Here is a 10,882-nt window from a genome sequence, read left to right as displayed (position 1 = left end):
GAAAGGAAGGAATGAAGAAAGGAAGAAAGAAAGGAAGGAAGGAAGAAAGGAAGGAAGAAAGCAAGGAAGGAAGGAAGGAAGGAAGAATGAAGATAAAATAAAGTTACTAAAATAAAAAATAATTATTAAGAAGAAAATTTTTTAAAAGTAAATAAAAACAAAAAACAGGACAGTCAGAACCGTAGGACAAATGGTGAAAGCAAAGCTATACAGCCAAAATCTCACCCAGAAGCACACACATACACACTCACAAAAAGAGAAAAAGGGGAAAAAATAATATATCTTGCTCCCAAAGTCCACCTCCTCAACTTGGGATGATTCACTGTCTATTCAGGTATTCCACAGATGCAGGGCACTTCAAGTTGATTGTGGAGCTTTAATCCGCTGCTTCTGAGGCTGCTGGGAGAGACCTCCCCATCTCCTCTTTGTTCCCACAGCTCCTGGGGTTTAGCTTTGGACTTGGCCCCGCCTCTACGCGTAGGTCGCCCGAGGGCATCTGCTCTTCCCTCAGACAGGACCGGGTTAAAGGAGCAGCTGATTCGGGGGCTCTGGCTCAGTCAGGCCGGGGGGAGGGAGGGGCACGGATGCAGGGTGAGCCAGCAGCAGCAGAGACCAGCGTGACGCTGCACCAGCCCAAGGCATGCCGTGCGATCTCCGGGGGAAGCTGTCCCTGGATCCCAGGACCCCGGCGGTGGCGGGTTGAACAGGCTCCTGGGGAGAGAGGTGTGGAGAGTGACCTGTGCTCGCACACAGGCTTCTTGGAGGCAGCAGCAGCAGCTTTAGCATCTCATGCCCATCTCTGGTGTCTGTGCTGATAGCCGCGGCTCGCTCCCTTTTCTGGAGCTCATTTACGCGGTGCACTTAATCCCCTCTCCTCTCGCACCAGGAGACAAAAAGGGAAGAAAAAGTCTCTTGCCTGTTCGGCAGCTCCAGACTTCTCCCGGACTCCCCCCCCCCACCCCCCGGCTAGCCATGGTGCACTAACCCCTTCGGGCTGTGTTCACACAGCCAACCCCAGTCCTCTCCCCTCAAGAATGTTTTATAAATGGAATGTGTGACCTTTTGAGATTGGCTCTTTTCAGTCAGCATAGTTTTCTGGAGATTCATCTAAGTCATTTCATTTATTACTAGCTTGCTCCTTATTATTGCCAAATAGTATTCAACTGTATGGATGTACCATAATTTGCTTAACCATTCACCTGTTTAAGGACATCCAGTTTTCTTTGAGTTTCTGGCTTTGTAAATAATGTTGCAATGAACATTAGTCTACAGGTTTTGTGTGAACACAAGTTTTTATTTCTCTGGAATAAATTCTCAGGAGTGCAATTGCTGCATTGTATGTTAACAGCATGTTTAGATTTATAATAAACTGCTAAACTGTTTTTCAGAGTGTCTGTAGCGTTTTATATTCCCACCAGCAAAGTGTTTGATCCAGTTTCTCCTTATTATCACTAGAAGTTGATATTGTCAGTGGTTTTTAATTTTAGCCATTTTGATAGGTGTGTAGTGATGTGATTTTAATTTGCATTTCCTTAAGTCTAGCAATGTTGAATGTCTTTTCTAGTGCCTATTTGCCAATTGTATATCCTCTTCAGTAAAATAACTATGTTGTTTACCCATTTTCTAATAAGATTTTTACTGTTTTTATAGCTGAGTTTAGATACTTCTTTTCATAGTCTAGATACTAGCTCTCTTCTTAAAAATATTTATTTATTTAGCTGTGCTGGGTCTTAGTTGTGGCAGGCAGGATCTTTTAGTTGTGGCATGCGAGCTCTTAGTTGTGGAATGTGGGATCTAGTTCCCTGACCAGGGATCAAACCCAGGCCCCATGCTAGCTCTTTGTTGGATAAGTGGTTTTCAAATATCTCCTTATAAGTCTGTTGCTTGTTTTCATCCTTTTTACAAGGCCTTTTATAGAGCAAGAGTTTGTAGTTTTGTTGAGGTTGAATTTATCAAGTTTTCCTTTTATGAATCTTGCTTTTGGTTAAAAGGCTAAGAATTTCTTGCCTAGCCCCAAATCCTGAAGATTTTCTCCTATTTTTTCTCTAAAAGTTTTATATCTTTATTTTTTATTTAAGTCCATAACACACTTTGAGTTAATTTTTGTTCAAGGTGTTAGACTTAGGTTCAGCTTCTTTTCGTATACCTCAGTATGTTCAATTCGTCCAGCATCATATACCAATTTGTGTAATTGGTGAATTATTTTGGCATTTTTGTTAAGCATCAAGTTTCTCATACTGGTGTTGGTTTATTTCTAGGTTCTGATCTATACCTCCAAAATTACTACACTGTAATGATTACTATAGCTGGGTAGTGTATCTTAATATGATGTAGAGTGATCCCAAACTTTATTCTTCTTTTTCAGCATTTTCTTACCCATTCTAGGTCTTTTGCCTTTCCACATAAATTTTAGAATAAACTTGTCTACGGCTACAAAAAAAACCTTGCCAGAACTTTGATAAGAATTTTATTAAACCTAGATCTCTTTGAGGAGAGAATTGACATCTTTACTATGTCGAATCTTCCAATCCAGGAACATGGTATAGCTCACTATTTATTTAGATCTTCTTTGATTTCTTTAATCTGTACTTTGTAGTTTTCAGCATACACATCCTGTACATGTTTTGTTAAGTTTATACTTAAGCATTTTGATTTCTTTGGAATGATCTTAAATGGTATGATGTTTTTAATTTGTTTCCACTTGTTCATTGTTAGTATATAGAAATGTGATTGAGTTTTTGCATGTTGTTCTTATATCCTGCAACCTTGCTGAACTCACTTATTACTTTTAGGACGGCTTTTTAAATTCTTTGGGATTTTGTAATAGAAAATCATATCATTCACAAGTAGGGACATTTTTATGTTTTCCTTTTCAATCTCTATACCTTTTATTTAATGGTTTAGTTTTTATAAAAAACACTTCCTTGTTTGTTCATTGCTGATTTTGCAATTGCAATTGATGTTTGTATAGTGATCTTACATTAAGAATCTTTAGGGCTTCCCTGGTGGCGCAGTGGTTGCGCGTCCGCCTGCCGATGCAGGGGAACCGGGTTCGTGCCCCGGTCTAGGAGGATCCCACATGCCGCGGAGCGGCTGGGCCCATGAGCCATGGCCACTGAGCCTGCGCGTCCGGAGCCTGTGCTCCGCAACGGGAGAGGCCACAGCAGAGGGAGGCCAGCATACCACAAAAAAAAAAAAAAAAAAGAATCTTTAGTGTGGTCCCTTTTCTCTCTTTTCAATTTTGATAATTTGTCAAGGAGTTTCCTTGGTTTTTCTATGTGGACAGTTATATAGTCTGCAAATAATAACATTTTCATAATTTCAAGCTCCCATTAGTTTTTACTTTTATTCCTTATTCTGTTATTCAGGCAAGAACTTTCAGTACAAGAAGAAAGAAATGGTAATAGTAGTTACCCTTGTCTTAATTCCTAATTTTAAAAGAGACACTTTAATATTTCATGATTGATATGATGTTTGATGTAAATATTTTTCCAGATATCCTTTATCAGGTTGAGGAAATTCCCTATTACTCCTATTTTTGCCAAGAGTTTCTAATCAGAAGGAGATGCTGAATTTTACCAAGTATATTTTCTACTTAATGAAATAGAAAATCATATGGCTTCCTCCCTCAAACTGTTAATGTGGTAAATTACCTTGATTTCTCTAATTCTAAACACATCTGCATTTCTAATATAAATCCAACATGATTTACTTTTATTTTTTTAAATTGAAGTATAGTTGATTTAAAATGTTTCAGCAAAATGATTCAGTTATATAGATATAGATAGATTGATATAGATATATATTCTGTTTCAGATTCTTTTACATTATAAGTTATTATAAGATATTGAATATAGTTCCCTGTGCTATAGAGTAGATCCTTGTTGTTTATTTTGTATATATAGTAGTGTGTATCTGTGAATACCAAATTCCAAATTTATCACTCCACCCCTTTCCACTTTGGTAACCATAAGTTTGTTTTCTCTGTCTATAAATATATTTTTCTTTTGTAATTAAGTTCATTTGTATCATGTTTTTGATTTTACATATAAGTGGTATCATATGATATTTGACTTTCTCTATCTGACTTACTTCACTTAGTATGATAATCTCTAGGTCCATCCATGTTGCTGCAAATGAAATTATTTCATTTTTTATGGATGAGTAATATTCCATTATATGTGTGTATATATATATATATGAGGACGATTTATTATTAACATTATTTAACATTATATATCTATATTTATACAGTTTTCAGAGTATAGGTTTTTTGCCTCCTTAGGTAGTTTTATGCCTAGGTATTTTATTCTTTTCAATGTGATGGTAAATGGGATTGTTTCCTTAATTTCTCTTTCTGCTATTTCATTGTTAGTGTATAGAAACGCAACAGATTACTGTATATTACTTTTGTATTCTGCAACTTTACTGAATTCATTGATGAGCTCTAGTAGTTTTCTGGAGATACCTTTAGGATTTTCTAAGTATAGTATCATGTCATCTGTAAACAGTGACAGTTTTACTTCTTTTTCAATTTAGATTTCTTTAGTTTCCTTTTCTTCTCTGATTGCTGTGGCTAGGACTTCCAAAACCATGTTTAATAAAAGTGATGAGAATAGGTATCCTTGTCTTATTCCTGATCTTAGAGGAAAAGTTTTCAGCTTTTCACAATTGAGTATGATGTTAGCTATGGGTTTGTCATATATGGGCGTTACTATATTGACGTAGGTTCCCTTTATGCCTACTTTCTGGAGAGTTTTTATAATAAATCGATCTTGAATTTTATCAAAAGCTTTTTCTGCATCTACTGAGATGATCATATGGTTTTTATTCTTCAGTTTGTTAATGTGGTGTATCACATTAATTGATTTGCAGATATTGAAGAACCCTTGCATCCCTGGGATAAATCCCATTTGATCATGTTGCATGATTCTTTTAATGTTTTGCTCGAGTCAGTTTGTATATATTTTTTGAGGATTTCTGCATCTATAACATGATTTATTTTTTATTGAATTGGTAGATTCCATATGCTTTTTAAAAATAATTGTTGTCAGGATTGAAAATGTCTGTAATTTTCCTTTAAGAGTATTGACTTTTGTATGTTTTGTATGATAGTTATATTAGACTCATAAAATGAATTGATAAATATGCCTTCTTTACTCTATTTTTGTTCATGTAAAATTGGAATGTTCTATTCTGTAAACTTTTGGTAGACTTTGCCTATAAGATCCTCTGAATCTAATATTTTCTTAGTGGGAAAAAGTTTCAACTACTCATTTTATATGTTTAACTGTCATAGAAACATTCAGATTTTCTCCTTAGTCTATTTTTAAAATAGAACTTTATTAGAGTATAATTGCTTCACAATACTGTGTTAGTTTCTGTTGTACAACAGAATGAATCAGCCGTATGGACACATAGGTCCCCATACACCCTCCCTCTTGAGCCTCCCTTCCATTCTCCCTATCCCACCCCTCTAGGTCATTGCAAAGCAATGAGCTGATCTCCCTGTGCTATGCTGCTGCTTCCCACTTGCTATCTATCTTACATTTGGTAGTGTATATATGTCAATTCTACTCTCTCACTTCGTCCCAGCTTACCCTTCCCCCTCCCCATGTCCTCAAGTCTATTCTCTAGTAGGTCTGCGTCTTTATTCCTGTCCTGCACCTAGGTTCTTCATGACCACTTTTTTTTTTTTTTAGATTCCATATACATGTGTTAGTGTACGGTATTTGTTTTTCTCTTTCTGACTTACTTCACTCTGTATGACAGACTATAGTTCCATCCACCTCACTACAAATAATTCAATTTCATTTCTTTTTATGGCTGAGTAATATTCCATTGTATATATGTGCCACATCTTCTTTATCCATTCATCTGTCGATGAAAACTTAGGTTGCTATCATGTCCTGGCTATTGTAAATAGTGCTACAATGAACATTGTGGTACATGACTCTTTTTCTTGTGGTTCTTAGTTTCTGCTTTACAACAAAGTGAATCAGCTATAACTATACATATATCCCCATATCTCCTCCCTCTTGCCCCTGTGTCCTCAATTCCATTCTGTACATCTGTGTCTTTATTCCTGCATGACTCTTTTTGAATTATGGTTTATTCAGGGTATATGCTCAGTAGTGGGATTGTTGGGTCATAAGGTAGTACTACTTTTAGTATTTTAAGGCACCTCCATATTGTTCTCCATAGTGGCTGTATCAATTTATATTCCCAACAACAGTTCAAAAGGGTTCCCTTTTCTCCACACTCTCTCCAGCTTTTATTGTTTGTAGATTTATTGATGATGGCCATTCTGACCGGTGTGAGGTGATACCTCATTTTAGTTTTGATTTGCATTTCACTAATGATTAGTGATTTTGAGCATCTTTTCATGTGTTTGTTGGCAATCTGTATATCTTCTTTGGAGAAATGTCTATTTAGGTCCTCTGTCAATATTTTGATTGGGTTGTTTGTTTTTTTGATATTGAGCTGCATGAGCAGCTTGTATATTTTGGATATTAATCCTTTGTCAGTTGCTTCATTTGCAAATATTTTTTCCCATTCTGAGGGCTGTCTATTCATCTTTATTACGGTTTCCTTAGCTGGGCATAACCTTTTAACTTTCATTAGGTCACATTTGTTTGTTTTTCTTTCCATTCCTCTAGAAGGTGGGTCAAAAAGGATCTTGCTGTGATTTATGTCATAGAATGTTCTGCCTATATTTTCATCAAAGAGTTTTATAGTGCCTGACCTTACATTTAGGTCTTTAAACAATTTTGAGTTTATTTTTGTTTGTGGTGTAAGGAAGTGTTCTAATTTCATTCTTTTACATGTAGATGTCCAGTTTTCCCAACACCACTTCTTCTATAGAGCCTCTTCTATAGAGGCTGTCTTTCCTCCATTGTATTCTCTTGCCTCCTTTATCAAAGATAAGGTGACCATAGGTGTATGGGTTTATCTCTGGGCTTTCTATCCAGCTCTGTTGACCTATATTTCTGTTTTTGTGCCAGTACCATACTGTCTTGATTACTGTAGCTTTGTACTATAGTTTGTACTATAGTCTGAAGTCCGGGAGACTGATTCCACCACCTCCATTTTTCTTTGTCAAGATTGCTGTGGCTATTCAGGGTCTTTTGTATTTCCATGAAAATTGTATAATTTTTTGTTCTACTGCTATGAAAAATGCCATTGGTAGTTTGATAGGGATTGCATTGAATCTGTAGATTGCTTTGGGTACTATAGTCATTTTCACAATGTTGATTCTTTTGTCTCCTTAGGTTGGTTTATTCCTATGTATTTTATTCTTTATTTTGCAATGGTAAATGGGATTGGTTCTTTAATTTCTCTTTCAGATTTTTCATCACTAGTGTTTAGGAATGCAGGAGATTTCTGTGGATTAATTTGTATTTTGCTACCTTACCTAATCATTGATTAGCTCTAGTAGTTTTCTGGTAGAATCTTTAGCATTCTCTATATATAATATCATGTCATCTGCAAACAGTGATGGACTTACTTCTTTCTTGCTTTGTATTCCTTTTATTTCTTTTTCTTCTCTAACTGCTGTGCCTGAAACTTACAAAACTATGTTGAATAATAGTCATGAGAATGGGCAACCTTGTCTTGTTCCTGATATTAGTGGAAATGGTTTCAGTTTTTCAGCATTGAGAATGTTGTTGGCTGTGGGTTTGCCATATATGGCCTTTATTATGTTGAGGTAGATTCCCTGCATGCCTACTTTCTGGAGAGTTTTTATCATAAATGTGTAGAATTTTGACAAAAGTTTTGCTGCATCTATTGAGATGATCACATAGTTTTTATCCTTCACTTTGTTAATATGGTGTATTACATTGATTGATTTGCGTATATTGAAGAATCCTTGCATTCGTTGGATAAACCCCACTTGATTATGGCGTATGACTGTTTTAATGTGCTGTTGGACGTTTCTTCCATGTCTTGGCTATTGTAAATAGTGCTGCAATGAACATTGTGGTACAGGACTCATTTTGAATTATGGTTACCTCAGGGTATATGCCCAGTAGTGGGATGGCTGGGATGTAAAGTTGTTCTATGTATAGTTTTAAGGATCCTCCATAGTGTTCTCCATAGTGGCTGTATCAATTTACATTCCAACCAGCAGTGCAAGAGGATTCCCTTTTCACCACACCTTTTCCAGCATTTATTGTTTCTAGATTTTTTGATAATGGCCATTCTGACCAGTGGGAGGTGATAACTCATTGTAGTTTTGATTTGAAATTCTCTAATAATTAGTGATGTTGAACATCTTTTCTTGTGCCTCTTGGCCATCTGTATGTCTTCCCTGGTGAAAGGTCTATTTAGGTCTTCTGCCCATTTCTTAACTGGATTGTTTTTTTGATATTGAGCTTCATGAGCTGTGTGAATATCTTGGAGATTAATTCTTTGACTCTTGTTTCATTTGAAAATATTTTCTCTCATTCTGAGGATTGTCTTTTTGTCTTATGGTTTCCTTTGCTGTGCAAAAGCTTTTAAGTTTAATTAAGTCCCATTTGTTTATATTTGTTTTTATTTCCATTACTCTAGGAGGTGGGCCAAAAACAATCTTGCTGTGGTTTATGTTGAAGAGTGTTTTTCCTATGTTTTCCTCTAAGAGTTTTATAGTGTCCAGTCTTACATTTAAGTCTTTAATACATTTGGAATTTATTTTTTGTATAGTGTTAGGTAGTGTTCTAATTTCCTTCTTTTACATGTAGCTGTCTGGTTTTTCCAGCACCCATTATTGAAGAGTCTGTCTTTTCTCCATTGTATGTTCTTGCCTCCTTTGTCATAAATTAGGTGCTCATATGTGTGTGGGTTAATCTCTGGGCATTCTAACCTGTACCATTGATCTATATTTCTGTTTTTTTTTGCCAGTACCATACTATCTTTATTACTGTAGCTTTGTGGTATAGTTTGAAGTCAGGGAACCTGATTCCTCCAACTCCGTTTTTCTTTCTCAAGATTGCTTTTCCTATTCGGGGTCTTTTGTGTTTCCATACGAATTGTAAAATTTTTTATTCTAATTCTGTGAAGAATGCCATTGGTAGTTTGATAAGGACTGCATTGAATCTGTACATTGCTTTGGGTAGTATATTTTTACAATATTGATTCTTCCAGTCCAAGAACATGGTATATTTCATCATCTGTTTATGCCATCCTTGATTTCTTTCATCATGTTTTATAGCTTTGAGAGCACAAGTCTTTCACCTCCTTAGGCAGCTTTATTCCTAGGTATTTTATTCTTTTTTTTGCAATGGTAAATGGGAGTGTTTCCTTAATTTCTCTTTCTCATTTTGTTGTTGGTGTATAGGAATGCCAGAGATTTCTGTGCATTAATTTTGTATCCTGCAACCTTACCAAATTCATTGATTAGTTCTAGTAGTTTTATGGTGGCATCTTTAGGATTTTCTATGTATAGTACCAAGTCACCTGCAAACACTGACAGTTTTACTTCTTCTTTTCCAATTTGTATTCCTTTTATTTCTTTTTCTTCTCTGACATGGCTAGGACTTCCAAAACTATGTTGAATAAGAGTGGTGAGAGTGAACATCCTTGTCTTGTTCCCATTCTTAGTGGAAATGCTCTCAGTCTTTCATCTTTGAGCATCATGCTTGCTGTGAGTTTGTCATATATGGCCTTTATTATGTTGAGGTAGCTTCCCTCTATGACCATTTTCTGAGAGTTTTTTCATAAATGGGTGTTGAATTTTGTCAAAAGCTTTTTTCTGCATCTATTGAGGTGATCATATTATTTTTATTCCTTAATTTGTTCATGTGGTTTATCACATTGATGGATTTGCATATATTGAAGAATCCTTGCATCCCTGGGATAAATCCCACTTGATCACAGTGTATGATCCTTTTAATGTGCTGTTGGATTCTGTTTGCTAGTATTTTGTTCAGGATTTTTGCATCTATACTTGATCACAGTGTATGATCCTTTTAAGGTGCTGTTGGATTCTGTTTGCTAGTATTTTGTTCAGGATTTTTGCATCTATATTCATCAGTGATATTGGTCTACAATTTTCTTTTTTGTGATATCTTTTTTCTGGTTTTGGTGTCAGGGTGATGGTGGCTTCATAGATTGAATTTGGGACTGTTTCTCCCTTTGCAATTTTTTGCAAGAGTTTGAGAAAGAATAGGTGTTAGCTCTTTTCTAATTGTTTGATAGAATTCTCCTGTGAAGCCAGCTGTCCTGGACTTTTGTATGTTGGAAGATTTTTAATTACAGTTTCAATTTCCTTACTTGTGATAGGTCTGTTTATATTTTCTAATTCTTCCTGGTTCAGTCTTGGCAAATTGTACATTTCCAAGAATTTGTCCATATTTTCGTGGTTTTCCATTTTATTGGCATATAGTTATTTGTAGTAGTCTTTTGTAATCCTTTGTAATTCTTCAGTGTCAGCTGTGATTTCTCCTTTTTCATTTCTAATTTTATTGATTTGCATCCTCTCCCTTTTTTCTTGATGAGTCTGGCTAAGGCTTTATCAATTTTTTTTATCTTCTCAATGAACCAGCTTTTATTTGTATTGATCTTTGTATTGTTTTCTTCATTTCTATTTCATTTATTTCTGCTCTGATCTTTATGATTTCTTTCCTTCTACTGACTTTGGGTTTTCTTTGTTCTTCTTTCTCTAGATGTTTTAAGTGTAGGGTTAGAGTGTTTATTTGAAATTTTTCTTGTTTCTTGAGGTGAGATTGAATTGCTATAACTAAGGCTTTATCAATTTTTTTTATCTTCTCAATGAACCAGCTTTTATTTGTATTGATCTTTGTATTGTTTTCTTCATTTCTATTTCATTTATTTCTGCTCTGATCTTTATGATTTCTTTCCTTCTACTGACTTTGGGTTTTCTTTGTTCTTCTTTCTCTAG

This window comes from Physeter macrocephalus, chromosome 21 (assembly GCF_002837175.3).
Source record: "Physeter macrocephalus isolate SW-GA chromosome 21, ASM283717v5, whole genome shotgun sequence".
NCBI lineage: Eukaryota > Metazoa > Chordata > Mammalia > Artiodactyla > Physeteridae > Physeter > Physeter macrocephalus.
The sequence above is the reverse complement of the archived record's forward strand: the minus strand, read 5'-3'. Positions refer to the sequence as shown.